This window comes from Oncorhynchus kisutch, linkage group LG16 (genome assembly GCF_002021735.2).
Source record: "Oncorhynchus kisutch isolate 150728-3 linkage group LG16, Okis_V2, whole genome shotgun sequence".
Classification (NCBI taxonomy): Eukaryota; Metazoa; Chordata; class Actinopteri; order Salmoniformes; family Salmonidae; genus Oncorhynchus; species Oncorhynchus kisutch.
The window spans coordinates 16001638-16022866 of record NC_034189.2 but is presented as its reverse complement, the minus strand read 5'-3'; the positions used below and the strand labels follow the sequence as shown (position 1 = coordinate 16022866).

The 21229-nt window shown below is 41.9% G+C and overlaps 2 pseudogenes; both read left to right on the top strand.

The window, feature by feature from the left end:
* Nucleotides 1-7: 7 nt before the first annotated feature.
* Nucleotides 8-2433, top strand: LOC116353958 (E3 ubiquitin/ISG15 ligase TRIM25-like; annotated as a pseudogene).
* A 10253-nt stretch (nucleotides 2434-12686) lies between these two features.
* LOC109906208 (E3 ubiquitin/ISG15 ligase TRIM25-like) lies at nucleotides 12687-16615 on the top strand (annotated as a pseudogene).
* The last annotated feature ends 4614 nt before the right edge of the window (nucleotides 16616-21229 follow it).

Genomic DNA, 21229 nt, shown 5'->3' with positions numbered 1-21229 from the left:
GGTTAATATTAAAGGCTCTAAAAGGGTTTAAATCTAGGTTGTCTCTCTCTATCGCTCTCTCCTCCCCCTTTCCCTCTAACCCCGCCCTCTGGCAAAACCCCTCCCACAACCTCTTCTGAGAAAACAAAACTGATCAGTCTCATCTCTCTCTCCAGAGGAGTCATGCCCATAGGGGGCACAGATTTATCCTATTTAATTTTTGTTGTTGTTGTTTCTCTGTAATAATACTAGCAACCTAGCAATTGTATAAAATTGAATTTAGCTAGCCCAGATAGGTTCCCAATCTCCCAACCTCATAGCTAGCTACTAAGAAGCCATTTCTAGAGTAGCTAGCTTGTCTAACTATAGTATATTAGCTGGGATGCCTGCTGGCAAGGTTGGTGGACTTTAGAAAAGCAAGGAATAACTAAAGGTACTAAATCATTCCTTTCAATCTTATGCCCAGATTTTAGAAGAGATGCAGAGAAGGGTATTTAGTTTCTTTATAAAAAGAACAACCAGTCTAGAGGGTACAGACAGCTTAAGAGTTATGCTTAAATATGCAGAAAAATTGACATTTTTTAAATAGAATTAAACATGACGAGTGTGGCTCTAGATTTCAGGAAAAAGATTATTCAGCTGTTTGAAACGTGCTAAATTATCCACCTTCCGGACTGACGGCCTAGCTCCCTCCAGAACTCACTCAAGCCTCATGTACTTTGTTCCCCCTCAGATGTTTGGGCTGCAAGATGCCTCTCTCTGTCTCTATCTGTCTGTCTCTGTCTTTGTGTCTGTCTGTATGTCACACACTCTTCTCTCTCTCTCTCTCTCTCTCTGACCTGTTTGTGCTTTTTCCTACTCCATTGTCATTATCAATCCAAACTGATCGGAATCTCTGTGTGGTCTGTCTGTGTGAGAGTGATCAACAGTCCAAATGGCTCAACAAGGATGTCTGCTGAACCAGGACCAGCTCTGTTGTTGTTCTTTCTGTATGGATCTACTGAAGGAGCCGGTCACCATCCCCATGTGGACACAGTTACTGCTGGAGCTGTATTGAGGGATGCTGGGATCAAGATGATTGGAAGGGTGTCTTCAGCTGCCCCCAGTGCAGGAAAAACCTTCACTCAAAGGCCAACTTTGATGAAAAATAACATGCTGGCTGAGGCGGTGGAGAAAGTGAAGAAGACAGGACTCCAGGCTGCTCCCACTCCTGATCTGTGCTATGCTGGACCTGGAGATGTGGCCTGTGATTTCTGCACTGGGACCAGAAACCCCTCATGTCCTGTCTGATGTCTTACTGTGAGACTCACCTCCAATCTCACTATGAAATCCCTGGACCACCGCCCAACTACAGGAGCAGATATGTTCTCATCATGACAAACTGCTGGAGGTTTACTGTTGTACTGATCAACAGTATCTGTTATCTGTGTGTTATGGATGAACATAAAGGCCATGATGCAGTGTCAGCTGCAGCTGAGAGAACTGAGAAACAGGTAAGACCAGAAAACCTTTTTGGAGATGAACAAATCATTTAAGACAATATGGGAGGGCTGTTTGAATATGAGAGAACATATGCAGTTAGTTATTCACATGAAAAAGATTCTCCAAATGTATCACCATTTGCTGCTATCAAACCCCATCTCATTTTACAAGTCCAAAGTTCAGTCTGAGCTCTCTGATGCATGTACTGTAAATCAATAATCATTGAACTAACAACCTAGATAATGACTTTGTATGTTTGTAAGGATATTAGCATACTATCGGCTGTGCCATATGGTGTCATATTATTTTGACATTAAACATTGACATTAGAAGAGTTTCTACCAATAAAGCTTGATTTGGTCAATGAAGAGTTTCTCCACAGAGCCAGCTGGGGATGAGTCAGCAGTTCCAGAGAGTCCAGGACAGAGAGAAGGTTCTGAAGGAGCTCCAACAGGCTGGTCACATAAACATATTAAACAGATTTTATTGCAGGTGTAGAGGAATGCTTATGTTCCAATCTCCAATAGTTCAGGGATATCTAACAACACAAATCAATACACACAAATATGTTTTTATAAAAAAATATTGAAATATTAGGATGAGGAATGTCGGAAAGCACAATATAAATAAATACATATGTATATGATGGGACGTATAGACATTACGGACATGAATATATGGATTGAATATGTAGTTTATTTGTAGAATATGTAGGATAGAATAGTATTTGTACAGCAATTATTATGTAGGATAGGTCTTGTCTAGAGTACAGTATATACATATGAAGGGTGTGAAACAGTATGTAAACATTACTGAAGTGACCAGTGTTCAATGACTATGTACCTAGGGCAGCGGTCTCTAAGGTGCAGGGTTGAGTAAGTGGGTGTTAGCCGGTTAGTGCCAGTGACTAAAGTTCAGGGCAGGGTACTGGGTGGAGGCCGGCTAGTGGTGACTATTTAACAGTCCGATGGCCTTGAGATAGAAGCTGTTGTTCCTTCTCTCGGTCCCAGCTTTGAAGCACTTGTACTGACCTCGCCTTCTGGATGCTAGTGGGGTGAACAGGCTGTGGTTTGGGTGGCTGAAGTCCTTGATGATCTTCTTGGCCTTCCTGTGACACTGGGTGCTGTAGGTGTCCTGGAGGACAGGCAGTGTGCCCCTGGTGATGCGTTGGGCAAACCGCACCACCCTCTGGAGAGCCCTGTGGTTGCAAATCAAATCAAACGGTATCTGTCACATGCGTCTAATACAACAGATGTAATGAGGCTATATACAGCACCTGGTGTTGAAGGCTGAGCTGTAGTCAATGAACAGCATTCCTACATAGATATTCCTCTTGTCCAGATGGGACAGGGCAGTGTGCAGTGCGATGGAGATTGCATCAGCCGTGGATCTATTGGGTCGGTATGCAAATTGCAGTGGGTATGAGGCAATGATGGGCAACTGGTGGCCCGCAGACCAATAAACCATTTTTTTTAAGGTTTATTTTTATTATTGGGGGGGGGGCTCAGTCGGGGTCTCAATTTACTGTTGAGATTCAGAATAATAGAATACAGAAGGTGCCATTTATAAATTTGGTTCAGCAGTCAGCAGTCACTCCGTTATCCCATGTCAGATATTTTATTTATTTATCGGTAAGTTAGTCTAGCAGCCAGCTATCTCAACTTGTTGTAAGCATTACTGCCCGGGATGAGGCACATTGATCATCAGTTATCATATAAAAAAATTGCAAACATTTGCCTCACCTTATTGCAAAATGTGTAGAATTGCAGGAAATGAGCTGTAAAACTGAACATTTTTCTCTCCGCCCCCATGGCATAATGAGTAGAATTGTATGAAATGAGGTATAAAATTGCTAAATGTTCTCTCTGCCCCATGGCATAATGTGTAGAATTTCAGCAAACTTGTTTGAACACAACAGCATTGGAGTTGTATCATGCAGCATTGCAGGACATTAATAAATAATAATTTTCGCTGTCATGGGGGTCAGCTGAAATGTTTTGCTCCCAAGTGAGGGGTGGGGTTGGGGGGTTCGGAGTGGTTACACAGACAGACAAGCCACTGCGCCCCCTCATGATGAGTTCCAGTGTTTTGTGGCTCCCACCCCCATAAAAGTTGCCCATTCCTGGTGTAATGTGGAGGTGATATGATCCTTGACTCTCAAAGCAGACCAGAGAACAGTTCTTAAAATGTGGGTCTGTTTATCACAGAGATACATTCAATTGTTCTATTTAATTGTGTGCTCTTTATCCTGAAGTAACTAACAGTGTCTATTTACTGACACTCCTCACAAACCCTAAAATATACATGTAAATATATAACAATAGTAGATATAGTCAGACTAGTTAGCTGCTTATCTGATTTTCATATTTCTAGAATCTCTACTCGGCTATAATCAGAGACAGGGCATTATTTGACTTAACAATCTTATGAAAGCTTCATAAAGCCTTCATATTGGCTTCCTAAGCGCTACATAGATGCTTCACAAATCATCTATAACCGTTATGTGGTATAACTTAGTGACATAACCATACATTTATTTGCTCACATATATTAATCTATTATAGACCATGAAATACGGTTATAGATGACTTGTGACCCATTTATGCAGTGCATATGAAGCATTCATAAGATGCACTTCAAATACAGTGGGACCAAGTTAACTTATTGTTCTATCTATCTCCCGTCATTGGTCTCTGCTCTGCTATAATCAGAGACAGGGTAGATACAGTATGTGACTTAGAACAATAAGTTATCTATATCCTATCATTGGTCTCTGCTCTGCTCTTCTCCTAGACTCCTGTCAGCTCACACTGGACCCAAACACAGCACACAAACTGTCTGAGGAGAACAGAAAGGTGACATATACAAGACAACCCCATCCATATCGTGACCATCCAGGTCCAGTCTGGACGCTGTTACTGGGTGGTTGAGAGGAGTGTTCAGTATGTTCATACAGCAGTCTCCTATAAAGACATCATTAGAGGGTCATCACTGAAACGTCCTGGAGTTTAAACTGCGCTAGCAATGATGATAGTTTCTACAATGACTAAAGTATCAGGCCCTCTGTCTTCCAGAGTAGGAGTGTACCTGAATCACAAGGCAGGTACTCTGTCCTTCTACAGCGTCTCTTCTGATACAATGACCCTCCTCCACAGAGCCAAGACAACATTCACTCAGCCCCTCTATCCTGGGATTATGCTTTGACATAAACTGTGGTAGAAATCCCCATGCTTTTCCCCCCTCAAAGAATAGATATTTAGCTATATAATTCCTTCACCGTTGCTCTTTGGAGATTGAAGGAATTAAATATATTTTGATAAAACAATGTTTTAATCTTATACTGCATGTTCAAATTCATCATGTGTTTCTGACACAATGACCCTCCTCCATAGAGTTCAGACAACATTCACTCAGCCCCTCTATAAGGAGTTTGGGGTTTGTTATCAGCACAGTCATGATACTTCAGAGCTGTGTAAACTGTGGTAGAGGTCACCACACTAGAGTGAAGCTTTATAATGCTCTTTTCTGATTTGATCATGAGATATTTATTGACTTTAATCTCAGATTCATCACGATATATTTTCACTTTTATGTCAAATACTGAATATTGTTAATCATCACCAATTATCATCTATGTACTGTATGTCAATGAATCAAAATAGGTTCCTTGGTATTAATCTGTTTTCCTACTAGCATGTAATGTGCTGTAATACGTATTTAGGTGAGAATCATAAACTACTCCGAGTTACATTTTCATTTATTCATGCATTGATGTCAATAGGAGACATAGTGAACATTTGGCTAAAGTGGAAGTTAGGATTTGACCCTAACATCTTTGGATAGATTTCATTGGGATAGTTTGCCCTTAAGTTGCACATACCGCTTGATCAACTATCATAAACCTGTCCAGCTGATGGGGCTGTTTGCCAAATAATGAACAGCATTGCTAATCTGTAGATCTGACACTCAGTAAGTCAGTAATTAGCTAAATTTTCTATGAAATCTTTGAAGATGTGGGGTGTTTCTAAATCTCTATTGTAGTGAATATTAGATTGAGTAACTGATTCTACTGTTCAGGGGCTTGATAATAAAGGGTTTAAAACTCTTGTCTATCTCTCTCTTACTCTGTTGTTTCTTATTAAGGTGCGAACTTAACGCAGTGTGACTGGCTAGAGCGTTCATTGAATTACGTCTAGAACGTTTGTTCGTTTTGTAAATTCTAATTTCCCCATTTAGTCAAAGCTAATTATTTATGTCTCACTCTCTCTCAATTCAATTCAGGGCTTTATTGGCATGGGAAACATAGCCAAAGCAAGTGAAATAGATAATAAACAAAAGCGAAATAAACAATCAGAAATTAACAGTAAACATTTGTAGGGTTAAAGTTGATTTTGGGGGTCTTCTAAAGAACCCCACTTGATTATGTTGTTATGAATTTGCTTATGTGCCGTTGCACTTATGCTCACTGTATGGCTGAATACTGAGGCCTCTGTCTGTGTCTAGCTCTCTGCCAAAACCCACAGCCCCGTGTCTGTGAGAAAAGGTGAGAAAAGAGACTGTGTGATAGCGAGACACAGAGAGACAGCTTCTGTTTTTCTCAAACTAGGGTAGATTTGCATATCTCTGAGGCCGGTTCTCAGAAACCTTGTGTTAAGAATAACTTGTTTTTTAGCTGCACATGCAGGGTTTGACATAGGAGATCACACCGTAAGGTTTCGGGTATATAAGATGCTATCTTTTGTTCGGGGCAGAACTCAGGAGAGACATCAGTTGTATGTTTGGTCTTTGACTTCCGTCTACAGCTGTATTTTCGTTAACATTGTTATGATTTCTAAGTGCACATTTTGACTGTTCCTTATTTAAGTCAATAACGGAGCCCAGAATAGTGGAACCAACACATTACACTCAAAAATGTCTCAGATGAATAGAGACATTTCAAATGTCATATTATGGCTTTGTACATTGTCGTTATTCTTTTAATGACAAACCATCTAACTAAGATATGAATTACCTGTTGCACAACGTTCACAACAATTTCTTACTATTCGGAAGTCGTCCTTATTCTCGCTAAATAAACTCCTGTGGTTTATTTTTTTCAAATTGTCATGTTTCATTTCTAAAGGTCTGTGCAAGAGTGAAGGTTTCCCGTGAGAGAGTAACGGTTAATGTGATTGGGTGTTAATTATTTGACTAGGATACCTGTATTTGACATTGTTTTTATTTAGCTGAACACAAATTTTATTTTTGGTAGTGAAACGAGGCTACACGGGCAAGAAAAAAACCTCACCCAAATGTATAGCCCCATTGGAAAATATAAATGTACTGTTTGAAAATGTGAAGAAAAAATGATTATAAAAAAAATATAAAAATTGAGGTTAGGAAGTGCAGCTAAGTTTCTCAGGAGAGAGGAGGACAGGAGGTGTGTGTGTGTGTGGGGGGGGGGGGGGGGAACTACTGTGTAAAATTTATTAAAGTGCTCTTTAAAAATGTGAGTATTTGTACATTGCCTTTATCTTCACCAAGCAAATTAAAAGCCAGTTCTTTCTCATTGTTTCATGTGGGCTACAGTTGGACTGATGGAAAACGTGCTGCAATGTGGATATAACGGCACAATCAGAAATGTAACTAACTATTTAATTACATAGGTTATTGTAGATGATTGCAAACAAATTTCCCCCTTGGCATCACTCTGAGTTTTTCCCATTAACGATGTACTGTTGCTACAGCACAGGTATCATAAAAAGTAACTGATCTGATCAGCCTGTGAGAAGCCACTTTTATACCTGCTTCTATCATGAGTCCTTTGTCCTGATGTGTAGACGATTAAAAGATGCATTGTGAACTGATTTTGATTAGATTTTATAAGTGTAAACTGGCAAGATCAAGACCAGGACAGGATCAGTACAAGACCAGGACAGGATCAGGACAAGATCGCATATAAGTGGCAGGTATAAACAGTGCTCCTGAGTGTGTGATTGAGCTGCTCTGCTAATGTCCACTGATACCGTACTTCTTCTATATACCTAATAAACTCAGTGTTTCACATGATATTATCTGCCTTTACTGTTTATGCTAAATAACAAGTCTCAGTAGTCTTGCAGTAGTAGGCAGTCTGTCTGTGCCTCAACACTACTGTCTCTTCCTTAATTCTGACCTGGCATGAATGTATGAAGACCTTAACACAATGGTTGTGATGTGAAGGATATTTTTGTCATAGTTTCTGCGATTTTTTTTTTGTTTGTTACACTACCATTGTGTGGTGTCTCCACAGCACTTCATTGTTTTTCTGCAGATAAACTCTGTTGTATCACAACCATTGTGCCAAATGTGTGGTAGGTGAGTTGTACAAGTTGAGTGTGAACGGGGCTGTGTGTTTACATATTCAATATGGTCCTGTTAAGAATGACTTAGTCTGAGTGTCTGGTTGAGGTTCTCTGCTAATGTCCACTAATACTGCATTTCTACTATACCCCTAATAAACTCTGTGTTAAATATGATATTTTTGTCTTTGAGTGTTTCTGCTATAAACGGTGTATTTTAGTTGTCTTAGAGTCTCGTCAGAGTGTTGAACAAACCTTAAATAGTTATTTCTTGTACTTCTTTATCATAACTAGGAACTGTCCTGGACATCTTTTGTACTTCTGAACAGCTGCAACTGAACTAACTTCAACACTATTGCCACTCCCTTTATGGTGAGCTATGGGAAATAAAAACACAACACAAATACACATATAGTAATATACTGTCCTTTTAGTATACAGTAATATCATTTTCCTTTTCCAAACGTGCTAGCGATGGTTACAACCACTCGCTAGACATGTGGGAGGTTGTGGGTGTGGTCCTGTAAGTCCCCTTCAACAAAGACAAGGACATCGCACAGCAGAAAACCAACGCTGCCTTCATGTACCCCCACCGGACTTGGCCCCGGGATAAAGTGGCTGATTGGCAATTTACATTTTATTTGAATGATATAGAATCACAATGTACCAAAATAAATATAAGGTTCAAATGCAGAGATCATTAGGTTATTTTGAAATCTGTAGCATATCTCTGCTACACTGCAACAGCACAATGGACAGCACCCTACAGCAAGGCCTTTTGGTAATGAATATAGGCTACACTATAGCTAGGCTGTTTGTAATAGGTGAGTTACCCTATGAGAATGCAGCTGCACACACAGCTGTCTTACCAAGATAATACAAACTAAATGCTGAACGTAGTAGCCTAGTTATTACTGCATGCAAACTAATATAGTGGATAGCAGTTTGTCCTAGAATACTTACACAACTACGAATGCGAACAGAAGAAAAACTGCGGTACCAAGTAGTAAGCCTATTAAACTAAATACCAGATCGATGAAGGAATGACACAATTTACACTGGGTACACCAAACATAACCACCTTCCTAATTCGGCCTCAGTTCGTCAGGGCATGGACTCTACAAGGTGTCGGAAGCGTTCCAGAGGGATGCTGGCATTTGTTGACTCCAATGCTTCCCACAGTTGTGTCAATCTGGCTGGATGTCCTTTGGGTGGTGCACCATTCTTGGTACACACGGGAAACTATTGAGCTTGAAAAACCCAGCAGCGTTGCAATTCTTGATGCAAACCGGTGTGCCTGGCACCTACTACCATACCCCATTCAATGGCACATAAATATTTTGTCTAGCCTATTCACCCTTTGAGTGGCACACATACATAATTAATGCCTCAATTGTCTGAAGGCTCAAGGATTACCGACCTCTGCCTGCCCTTGACCTATCGTTTGCCTGCCCCTGTTTTTGTTAATAAACATCAGTGATTCGACCTGTCTGCATCTGGGTCTTATCCTAAGGCCATGACTGACCCAGCAGACTCAGACCAGCTCTCCAACACCGTCTCCTCCTAAGGAGACACCATTGGAAGACGAGGAGTTACTTCAAGGTCTTATGGGAGGATTCCAGACCTTGGCGGAACGCCATGACCGTGCTTTCCATACATTGCTGGAGCAATTCTGCGGATTGTCTGTTAGGCAGCCCGCCACTACAGTAACCGCCCAAACTGTCAGTTACCGCGCTACCATCGGCACCTCACCCCAAACTACCCCAGCTTCCCGAGAACCCCACAGCTCCTATATTGATCCATCTGGACCCGTACCGTCAGTTCGTGGTGGAGGTAGATGGTTCGGATGTTGGAGTGGAGGCCGTCCTGTCCCAGCGTTCTGCCCTGGACCGTAAGCTGCTTCCCTGCGCCTTCTTTTCCCATCGTCTTAACGCCACGGAGAGGAATTATGATGTGGGGAATCGAGAACAAATCGCGGGGGAGATGGCATTGGAGGAATGGAGACTCTGGTTAGATGGGGCGGAAACATCCATTCATTGTGTGGACGGATCACAAGAACCTGGAATAACTCCACACTGTCAAGCGTCTCAACTCCAGGCAAGCTCGATGGGCCCTGCTGTTCACCCGGTTCAACTTGACCATCTCCTACTGCCTGGGTTAGAATGTTAAGTCCGATCCATTTTTTCACGCCATTATAGCCCCGCTGCTACACCCTCGGACCCTGAGACCATCCTTTCTACCTCGTTTCTGGCGGCTTCACTGATCAGGGGAATAGAGAACCAGGTACGTGAGGCGCTTTTGGTGGCCCACCATGGTCCCTGACGTCTCTGCGTTCATTGCCGCTTCTACTGTCTGTGCTCAGAATAAGACTAAACCTCCCCCTGACAGCAGCAACCATCTTGTCAGCAATTAAAGTATAAGTATAAGGTCATAACAAGGTGAACGAGCCCAAGCATCTTCTGGCAGCTGGCTGTTTTCATCAGGCCTGCGGCAGCCTTGTGTTCTCAGTAAACCAGTGTTATTCTCAAAACCTCAGATAGCCACGGCGGGGCCCAGACAGGAGGAGTATGAACGTACGCGGTTTCCACCTTCTGATAGTGTCTGAAGGGCATAACACTCAAAACAGGTGTTAACACACACAGAGAGGTCTCCTAAAGAGGAGACCTTACAGTTTATCATAACACAATTTGTTAACCCTTTAAAGGGTATATGAGACCTTGGTTTAACCCCTTCACCTGCCCTGACCCTGCCTGCCGTCTCTGCATCTATCTAACACTGCCCTGGATAATCAACCTCTGCCTGCCGTCTCTGCATCTATCTAACACTGCCCTGGATAATCAACCTCTGCCTGCCGTCTCTGCATCTATCTGACACTGCCCTGGATAATCAACCTCTGCCTGCCGTCTCTGCATCTATCTAACACTGCCCTGGATAATCAACCCCTGCCTGCCGTCTCTGCATCTATCTGACACTGCCCTGGATAATCAACCTCTGCCTGCCGTCTCTGCATCTATCTAACACTGCCCTGGATAATCAACCCCTGCCTGCCGTCTCTGCATCTATCTAACACTGCCCTGGATAATCAACCTCTGCCTGCCGTCTCTGCATCTATCTAACACTGCCCTGGATAATCAACCTCTGCCTGCCGTCTCTGCATCTATCTAACACTGCCCTGGATAATCAACCTCTGCCTGCCGTCTCTGCATCTATCTAACACTGCCCTGGATAATCAACCTCTGCCTGCCGTCTCTGCATCTATCTGACACTGCCCTGGATAATCAACCTCTGCCTGCCGTCTCTGCATCTATCTGACACTGCCCTGGATAATCAACCTCTGCCTGCCCTTGACCTGTCATTCACCTGCCCCTGTTTTTGTTCATAAACATCTGTGATTCGAACTGTCTGCATTTGGGTCTTATTCTGAGGTCTTATAAATAAATGTGATTTCTTGCCAGCTGCTCATCATGAACAAGTTTTGACACTGGTGTTTCCATAGCATGTCAAACTAGTTTTTCTTTCCACAGTGCAGTGCATATAAATTGTTCTTTGTTTGATGCGTGCCTAGCAAATACTTTAGTACTGTCACTAGTATTTTTCCAGTTAGAATATCCACCTTGGGAGAAGGCCTTGTCTGCGTTAGTATTGGACCCAACACAGAACTTTCGACATTGACATTTCCAGCAGCACGCTGACTCACCTAATGATGTAGATGAAGCCATAGTCTAATCACAGATTAGTCTTCTCTTTTCAGCAGTAAGCATTTGCTTTCCAAACTATATGCTTTTCCCAGTGATCATATTTTGAAATCTTCAAAAGGCAAACCTACAGCCACAACCAGCCATACAAATAGAAACCATAAATGGCAGTTTCTTCTCCGCTCACAAAGGGGTGCAAATTTTGTGGGAGAAAAAATATTTTTATTGTGATTTATCAGGATGTGCTGCACCACCCTCAGCACCCCTACTTCTCCTGGCTATGGATACTTGTATCTCCACCCTGTCTCTCCATATGACCCCTGCCTGCCCTGGTCTGACTGTAAGTAGCTCTGGTTAAGAGCGTCTACTAAATGACAGAAAAATTTCAATGTCAAATTTGATCTCCAGATTTGACAATCAGTAACTTTTAAATAATTGGAAATGTATGATGTTAAAAATCCACGATCTAGAGTGAAAATAGATCAAGTAACTGATTCTACTGTTTAGGGGGTTAATAATAAAGGTTTTAAAATAGTTTAAATCTCTTCTTGTCTCTCTCTCTCTCTCTCTCTCTTTCTCTCTCTCTCTCTTTCTCTCTCTCTTTCTCTCTCTCTCTCTCTGTCTCTCTCTCTCTCTCTCTCTCTCTCTCTCTCTCTCTCTCTTTCTCTCTCTCTCTCTCTCTCTCTCTCTCTCTCTCTCTCTCTCTCTCTCTCTCTCTCTCTCTCTCTTACTCTCTCTCTCTCTCTCTCTCTCTCTCTCTTACTCTCTCAATGGATTGTTATGAGAGATGAGATGCATATGTATAACTCACTGTGATTGGCTGTCATTTAATTACTCCTAGAATGTTTGTCAGTTTAATAAGTCCACATTTTCCCCTTACTTCTCTCTCTATCTCTGTCTCTCTCAGTTTTAATTCAATTCAAAGGGCTTTATTGGCATGGGAAACACATCTTTACATTGCCAAAGCAAGTGAAGTAGATAATGAATAAAAGAGAAATTAACAATCAGAAATGAACATGAAACATTATACCCACAAAAGTTTCAAAAAAATAGAGGCATTTGAAATATTATAGTATGGCTATGTACAGTGTTCTCTCCCTCCTTCCCTCTAACCCCGCCCCTCTGGAAGTACCCCTCCTACACTATCTTCTGAGGAAACTGATCTGAGTATCTGTGCTGTCTGTCTGTGTGCGAGTGAACAACAGTCCAAATGGCTCAACAAGGATGTCTGCTGAACCAGGACCAGCTATGTTGTTGTTCTTTCTGTTTGGATCTACTGAAGGAGCCAGTCACAATCCCCTGTGGACACAGTTATTTTCGAACAGTGGTACTCATACGGCCCTTCATTTGCGGCCTGTGGTGATTTTCCTATTTTCACATTCATAATATATAACAATGATACATTTTAAATTCAATGTGTTTAATGCAGGCCTGAATCACTTCTTTTAATATATCTATTGTTCCCTGGACGGCAGATAGATGACAGTATAGCGCAGCTGTTGAACAGAAAGGCCAAATAGAACGTTTACCGAAATAGAACGCAACTGCTCAGCTTCAGCTACCGACACATATCAGTTTGCTACTAGCATCGATTTATTATTTAAAAAAAGAACGTAACTCTATTGACAATGAATATGAGGGGGACGAGCTGGAGGACAACTTGACAGTTATGAACGAACAACCACTGGAGAACCAGGAGAACCAGGAGAACCAGGAAGATGGCTGCGGGGAAATGCAGCTAGTTAACGTGGCTCCGGTGGCAAAGAGAAGGATACCGTCGATTCAAGCAGAACACAGACAGTTTGAAGAGAAATGGACAGACAAGTATTTTGTGTACTGCATGATGGGACTTGGCTCACTTTGTCTTATTTGCTAGAAGGCAGTCAATTGTTTTAAATTAGCAAATTTAGAGCATCATTTCCAGTCACACCATGCCCACTTTCACAAAACATATCTGCCACAAAGCTACCTCAGAAACAACTAAATTGCGCACCTCATAGGACAGCTCAAAGGACAGCTCAAAGGACAGCTCAAAGGACAGCTCAAAGGACACCTCAAAGGACAGCTCAAAGGACACCTCAAAGGACAGCTCAAAGGACACCTCAAAGGACAGCTCAAAGGACACCTCAAAGGACACCTCATAGGACAGCTCAAAGGACAGCTCAAAAGACAGCTCAAAGCACAGCTCAAAGGACACCTCAAAGGACAGCTCAAAGGACAGCTCAAAGGACACCTCAAAGGACACCTCAAAGGACAGCTCAAAGGACACCTCAAAGGACAGCTCAAAGGACAGCTCAAAGGACACCTCAAAGGACAGCTCAAAGGACACCTCAAAGGACACCTCAAAGGACAGCTCAAAGGACACCTCAAAGGACAGCTCAAAGGACAGCTCAAAGGACACCTCAAAGGACAGCTCAAAGGACAGCTCAAAGGACACCTCAAAGGACAGCTCAAAGGACAGCTCAAAGGACAGCTCAAAGGAAAGCTCAAAGGACACCTCAAAGGACAGCTCAAAGGACAGCTCATAGGACAGCTCAAAGGACAGCTCAAAGGACAGCTCAAAGGACACCTCAAAGGACACCTCAAAGGACAGCTCAAAGGACAGCTCAAAGGACAGCTCAAAGGACAACAACAAATGATGGAAGGATCTAGCACTGTTGCAGAGAAAACGACAAAGGCAACATATGAGATTGCTTGGATACTCACGAGAAACAAGATGGCCTTCACAGACGCGGAGATTGTCAAATTATTGTATTTTGGCCTCAGCCAAAGTATTGTACACTGATTTCACAAACAAGGAAACTATTTTAAAGCAAATTAAGGGACTGCAACTCTCAGACTCGACCATAACAAGACGCATAGAAGACATCGGCGAGGACATTGCTAAGAAACGGATTACTGACATATCCGTGGCGCCGTGTTTTAGTATTGCATTTGACAAAAACACTGATGTAGGTGACATTGGCCAATTATGTGTTTAGGTCTGCTTCCCTCAAAATGAGTCGTTCAGAGAGGAACTTTTATGTTTACTGCCCCTTCAGGGACCAACACGAGGAGAGGATATTCTGAAAGACCTTTTTACATTTTTTTGCTGGTAATAATATTGAATGGTCAAATCTGTCAACTGTGTGAACTGACGGCTCCCCAAACATGCGAGGGAAGGAGAAGGGACTCCTAGGCCTGATGAGAAAAAGAGAGGATATGCCCAAATTTGTTACGGTTCATTGTGTCATTCATCTGTGACTTACAGAATGCGATGCAGCAAGTTGTGCACGTGGTGAACATTATTATTGCGAGGGCACTGAATCACCGGCAATTCCGTCAGTTGCTGGAGGAATGCCAGACAGAATACGGAGACTTGATATTTCACAATGAGGTCTCGTGGTAGAGTTTGGGAAAGATTTCTCTCTCTCCTCCCTCAAATCCACGAATTTGTTACAAGCAAGGGGAGAAAGGAGCCAGAGCTGGATGATCCACAGTGGATATTAAAGCTGGCTTTTTTAACTGACATCACCTGCCACCTGAACATGGCAAGACATACTGCAACATTTTAGCTATGATGCATTTGTGCGTGTGTTGGAAGAGTTGAAGTTGGAGTCTGAGTCAAGATTCAAGGATGTCATGGAGTACAACAAGTTTTCAACTTCTTTGTGAACCCCTTTCATGTGCCAGTGTCACCTCTGACTCCAGTCATCACAGCCCTCTGTCCTGACTGTGCTGGAACAGAGAGTGAGATAGTGTCATCTCTGACCCCCAGTCGTCACAGCCCTCTGTCCTGACCGTGCTGGAATAGAGAGTGAGATAGTGTCATCTCTGACCCCAGTCATCACAGCCCTCTGTCCTGACCGTGCTGGAATAGAGAGCGAGATAGTGTCATCTCTGACCCCAGTCATCACAGCTCTCTGTCCTGACCGTGCTGGAATAGAGAGTGAGATAGTGTCATCTCTGACCCCAGTCATCACAGCCCTCTGTCCTGACCGTGCTGGAATAGAGAGTGAGATAGTGTCATCTCTGACCCCAGTCATCACAGCTCTCTGTCCTGACTGTGCTGGAATAGAGAGTGAGATAGTGTCATCTCTGACCCCAGTTATCACAGCCCTCTGTCCTGACCGTGCTGGAATAGAGAGTGATATAGTGGAGCTGCAGGCAAGTGACACATTGCTAGGTGAACTAATATCAGGTGTTGCCCATTTCTGGAGCCTTGTGTCAGACACAGAGTATCCACTTCTGAAGCAGTGTGTGCAAAAGGTGACATCATTTTTTGTCAACACATTTTCCACAATCAACATTGTGAATCAAAAACAGAGAAACAGACTGACCAATGCACACCTGGATTGCCTCACAAGGATAGCAACAAGAGACTATACATTTAGAATGAATTCAGTCAAGGAGCAGAAGGGACATTTTCACTCATCCAGCTACTGTGGTAACCCTTAGTATGGGCCTTATACATGTGATGTAGCTCATTTGATGTGTGTCTGTAAATATTTGTGATGTGCTGTACATCAAATCAATTGCATGTGCTCTATTGCTCTGAATTTGTTCTGAATTGGTAGTTGACCATTTTGGAAGAAAAAGTACAACAAATAAAGATCTGTGTAGCCCTCTGAATGATTGTCTCAACCCAAAGTGTCCCCCTTACAAAAAAATGGTGAGTAACACTGTTGTAGAAGATGTATTGAGGGATGCTGGGATCAAGATGTTCTGAAAGAGTTCTACAGCTGTCCTCAGTGCAGACAGACCTTCACTCCAAGGCCTACTCTGAGGAAAAATAAGATGTTGGCTGAGTTGGTGGAGAAACTGAAGAAGACATGACTCCAGGATGCTTCCCCTCCTGCTCTGTGCTATGCTGGACCTTGAAATGTGGCCTGTGATTTCTGCACTGGGACCAGAAACCCCTCATGTCCTGTGTGATGTGTCTGGTGTCTTACTGTGAGGCTCACCTCCAACCTAGCTATGAAATTCCTGGACTTAAGAAGCACAAACTGCTGGAGGTTTACTGTTGTACTGATCAACAGTATCTGTTATCTGTGTGTTATGGATGAACATAAAGGCCATGATACAGTGTCAGCTGCAGCTGAGAGAACTGAGAAACAGGTAAGACCAGAAAACCTTTTTGGAGATGAACAAATCATTTAAGATACAAAGGGAAGGCTGTCTGAATATGAGAGAAACAAGAATCATTAGTTATTCGCTGGGCCAATTGTGCGGCCGGCTGCAACAGAGCCTGGACTGGAACCAGGATCTCTAGTGGCACAGCCCATCATCTTATTTTATGAGTCCCAAGATCAGTCTGAGCTCTCTGATACATGTACTGTAAAGCTAAAGTCATTGACCTAACAACATAGATAATATCACTTTGCAAAGAGACTTCCTCAATATTTGAGCCCTATACCAGTATCTGTATGTTTGTAAGGATATTACCATACGATTGGACTATTGGCTGTACAATATGGTATCACTTTATTTAGACATTAAACATTGACATTAGAAGAGTTTCTACCAATAAAGCTTGATTTGGTCAATGAAGAGTTTCTCCACAGAGCCAGCTGGGGATGAGTCAGCAGTTCCAGAGAGTCCAGGACAGAGAGAAGGTTCTGAAGGAGCTCCAACAGGCTGGTCACATGAACATATTAAACAGATTTTATTGCAGGTGTAGAGGAATGCTTATGTTCCAATCTCCAATAGTTCAGGGATATCTAACAACACAAAACAAAACAAAAATAATGTAGTAACTTAATAAGAAATATATAAATATCAGGACCAGGAATGCCAGAGCCCGCAAAATAAATAAATACATACATATGTATATGATGGGACGTATAGACATTACGGACATGAATATATGGATTGAATATGTTGTTTATTTGTAGAATATGTAGGATAGAATAGTATTTGTACAGCAATTATTATGTAGGATAGGTCTTGTCTAGAGTACAGTATATACATATGAAGGGTGTAAAACAGTATGTAAACATTACTGAAGTGACCAGTGTTCCATGACTATGTACCTAGGGCAGCGGTCTCTAAGGTGCAGGGTTGAGTAACTGGGTAGTTGCTGGTTAGTGACAGGAAGGCCGGTGCCACAGGAAGGCCAAGAAGATCATCAAGGACCTTCCTGTAGGTGTCCTGGATGGAGGACAGTGTGCCCCCGGTGATGCTTTGGCCAGACCGCACCACCCTCTGGAGAGCCCTGCAGTTGCTGACGGTGCAGTTGCCATGCCAGGCGGTGACACAGCCTGACCCGATGCTCTCAATGGTACATCGAATTTCTTCAGCCTAATGAGGTCGAAGACGCACTGTTGAGGATTCTTCACCACACTGTCTGTGTGTATGGACCCTTTCAGATTGTCAGTAATGTGTACGCTGAGGAACTTGAAGCTTTTCACCTTCACCACTGCGTCCTGTCGATGTGGATGGGAGCGTGCCCACTCTGCTGTCTTCTGAAGTCCACGATCAGCTCCTTCTATTTGTTGATGTTGAGGGAGAGGTTTTTTCCTGGCACTACTCCGCCAGGGTCCTCACTTCCTCCCTGTAGGCTGTTTTATCATTGTTGTTAAGGCCTACTACTGTTGTGTCGTCTGCAAACAATGATTGAGTTGGAGGCGTGCGTGGCCATGCAGTCATGAGTGAACAGGGAATACAGGAGGGGGCTGAACACGCACCCTTGTGGTGCCCCTGTGTTGAGGATCAGCGTAGTGTAGGTGTTATTTCTTACCTTCACCACCTGGGGGGGCGGCCCGTCAGGAAGTCTAGGACCCAGTTGCACAGGGCGGGGTTCAGACCCAGGGCCCCGAGCCTAATGATGAACTTGGAGGGTACTATGGTGTTAAAGGCTGATCTATTGTGAATGAACAGCATTCTTACATAGGTATTGCTCTTGTCCAGATTGGATAGGGCAGTGTGCAGTGTGATGGCGTTGCATCATCTGTGGATCTATTGGGGCCATAGGTCACCACATAATGCACTTTTCTGATTTGATCTTTAGATATTTATTTACTTTACTGTTGTATATCTTGTACATTCAGGTTCATCTCAAAATATTTTTTACTTTCATATCAAAGACTGAATATTGTTAGTCATCACTTATTATTATCTATGTATGTTTTTGAATCAATATGGGGTCTCTGATATTAATGTGTTCTTACTGACCTGTAACTTGTATTAATAGGTACTTAGTTATTTGAAAATTCAACTTAAGATTTGATTGAGACACTTCGCAGATATTGCTTGATCAACCATCATCAGCCTGTACAGCCAATGGCAATGTTCACCAAACAATAGACACCGTTGCTAATCTATTGACATACGTGGTCGATTAGAACTCAAAACCCCCTTTGCTACATACATTTTTAGAATACTCTAAAATCTGAAGATATAAAATGAATGCTGAAAAAATTAAATGAATAATGGCAATAAGAACAATCGAATGAATAACTTATGATCTACAGCGATCCTTTAAGTGGACAACAACAAATATCCAATACAAGTCACTTAATAAGTGACCACAAACAACAAATATATTTATCCCATTAATCAAAAGTGTGAAAAAAGATATACAGGTAACTAAATTGAACAATCTTCCCATAAATCTTACAGGTGGAATAAACCTCTTCAGAGTGGCATGGCTCCCAAAGTTTAGCTTATTATTCTCGATATAGTCATTTGTTCAATGCACTAAAGAGGAACAATGGGTACATATTGAAGATGCTCATCCCCAGAATCTTTTCAGGTGCCTATTTTCAAAAAGTAAAGCTGAGAACATGCATCATTTCATAGTTAAGAACACTAATTCAAAATTCAAAAGGCACTTGCACATCTGAGCAATCTTTTTTTTCCTGGTAACAGTTGAACAAGATGAATGAAAAAGGAAACCGCACACTGCTCTTGATAGTATCACTGATCTTTAATAAGCTTAAGTATCGGCCTCATGGCCTTCGTCAGAGATTTTTTTCACAAAAGCTCTCACGAAGGCCATGATGCCGATACGTAAGCTTATTAAAGATCAGTGATACTATCAAGAGCAGTGTGTGGTTTCCTTTTTCATTCATCGTTAAGAACACTATAACAACATGGAATATAATGAAACATATTCTACATGAATTAATATCACTCCCTAAAACACAAACCTATGGATCAATCGTTGGAAGCTTTTCAGAATTCACCGACACGTTGGTCCACATGACTTGTAAATGACTTGATAATAGGAAATGCACGTATTTCCATGACAGAATTAAAAGCAATTATGGACTGACCAATCAATGTAGATCATTTCAAATACATAAAAAATGCAAAGCTGTCTTTGGGGAATCCTTTTTGTATCAGGATGTTCATATAGTAGGTAAGATATAAAACCTTGCAGAGAGCCTATCCAACTGACAAAAAGAACTGATATTGGCACTAGATGAAGGGAAAGTTGGAACATAACTAACGAAATTACAGTTAACAAAAATGTATGCAGAATAAAGGAAAGTAAAGAATTTATAATAAAAGACACAACATTCACTAATTCTACAGCACGATGCATAATCATGTTTTAAGTGTAACATAATTCACGTCTTCTGGGAGTACTTTCAAGTCCAAAAGTTATGTGCGGAGTTAGAAAGTTGGCTGTCAGAGGTTTTAGACCCACTGGCTCCAGGTCATCTATAAGTCCATGCTAGGTAAAGCTCCGCCTTATCTCAGTTCACTGGTCACGGTAACAACACCGACCCGTAGCACACGTTCCAGCAGGAATATCTCACTGATTATCCCCAAAGCCAACACCTCCTTTGGCCGCCGTTCCTTCCAGTTCTCTGCTGCCAGTGACTGGAACGAATTGCAAAAATTGCTGAAGTTGGAGACTTTTATTTCCCTCAACAACTTTAAACATCAACTATCTGAGCAGCTAACCGATTGCTGCAGCTGTACATAGTCCATCTGTAAATAGCCCACCCAATCTACCTACCTCATCCCCATACTGTTTTTATTTTATTTACTTTTCTGCTCTTTTGCACACCAGTATCTCTACTTGCACATCATCATCTGCTCATTTATCACTCCAGTGTTAATCTGCTAAATTTAATTATTCGCTCCTATGGCCTATTTATTGCCTACCTCCTCATGCCTTTTGCACACACTATATATAGACTTTATTTTTTCTACTGTGTCATTGGCTTGTTTATTGTTTACTCCATGTGTAACTCTGTGTTGTTGTCTGTGTCACACTGCTTTGCTTTATCTTAGCCAGGTCGCAGTTGTAAATGAGAACTTGTTTTCAACTAGCCTACCTGGTTAAAAAAAATATACATTTACTTTTAAATCCGTCTATCTGCAGATTTCAAGACAACATATGAGGGTGTGATGAGACACCCAATGGGGTGGACCATACTTTTCTTGTCAATGATTTTGAAAAAAGGTCTGCCTAAAAACTTGAAATAAAATGATCCTCCATCATTACCACTGTGGATGAATCAAATGTAGTATTATTTAAATATTGAAAAGGTGTGGGCTATGGAGAAAAATAGATTTTTTTTATGTTTTAAATTTATTTAACCTTTATTTAACAAGGAAAGGTTCATTGAGATTAAAATATCTTTTTCAAGAGCGCCCTGGCCAAGATGGGCAGCACCAAGTCATTACAAAAAAATTACAGACAGACAACATGAAAAACTACAAGTAATCTAGTAAAAACCATTGAATTCACAAGAGTATAAAACAGCAAATTAAAAACATTGACAGGTCAGGGAATCAGCCTCAAAATCCTTCATCAGT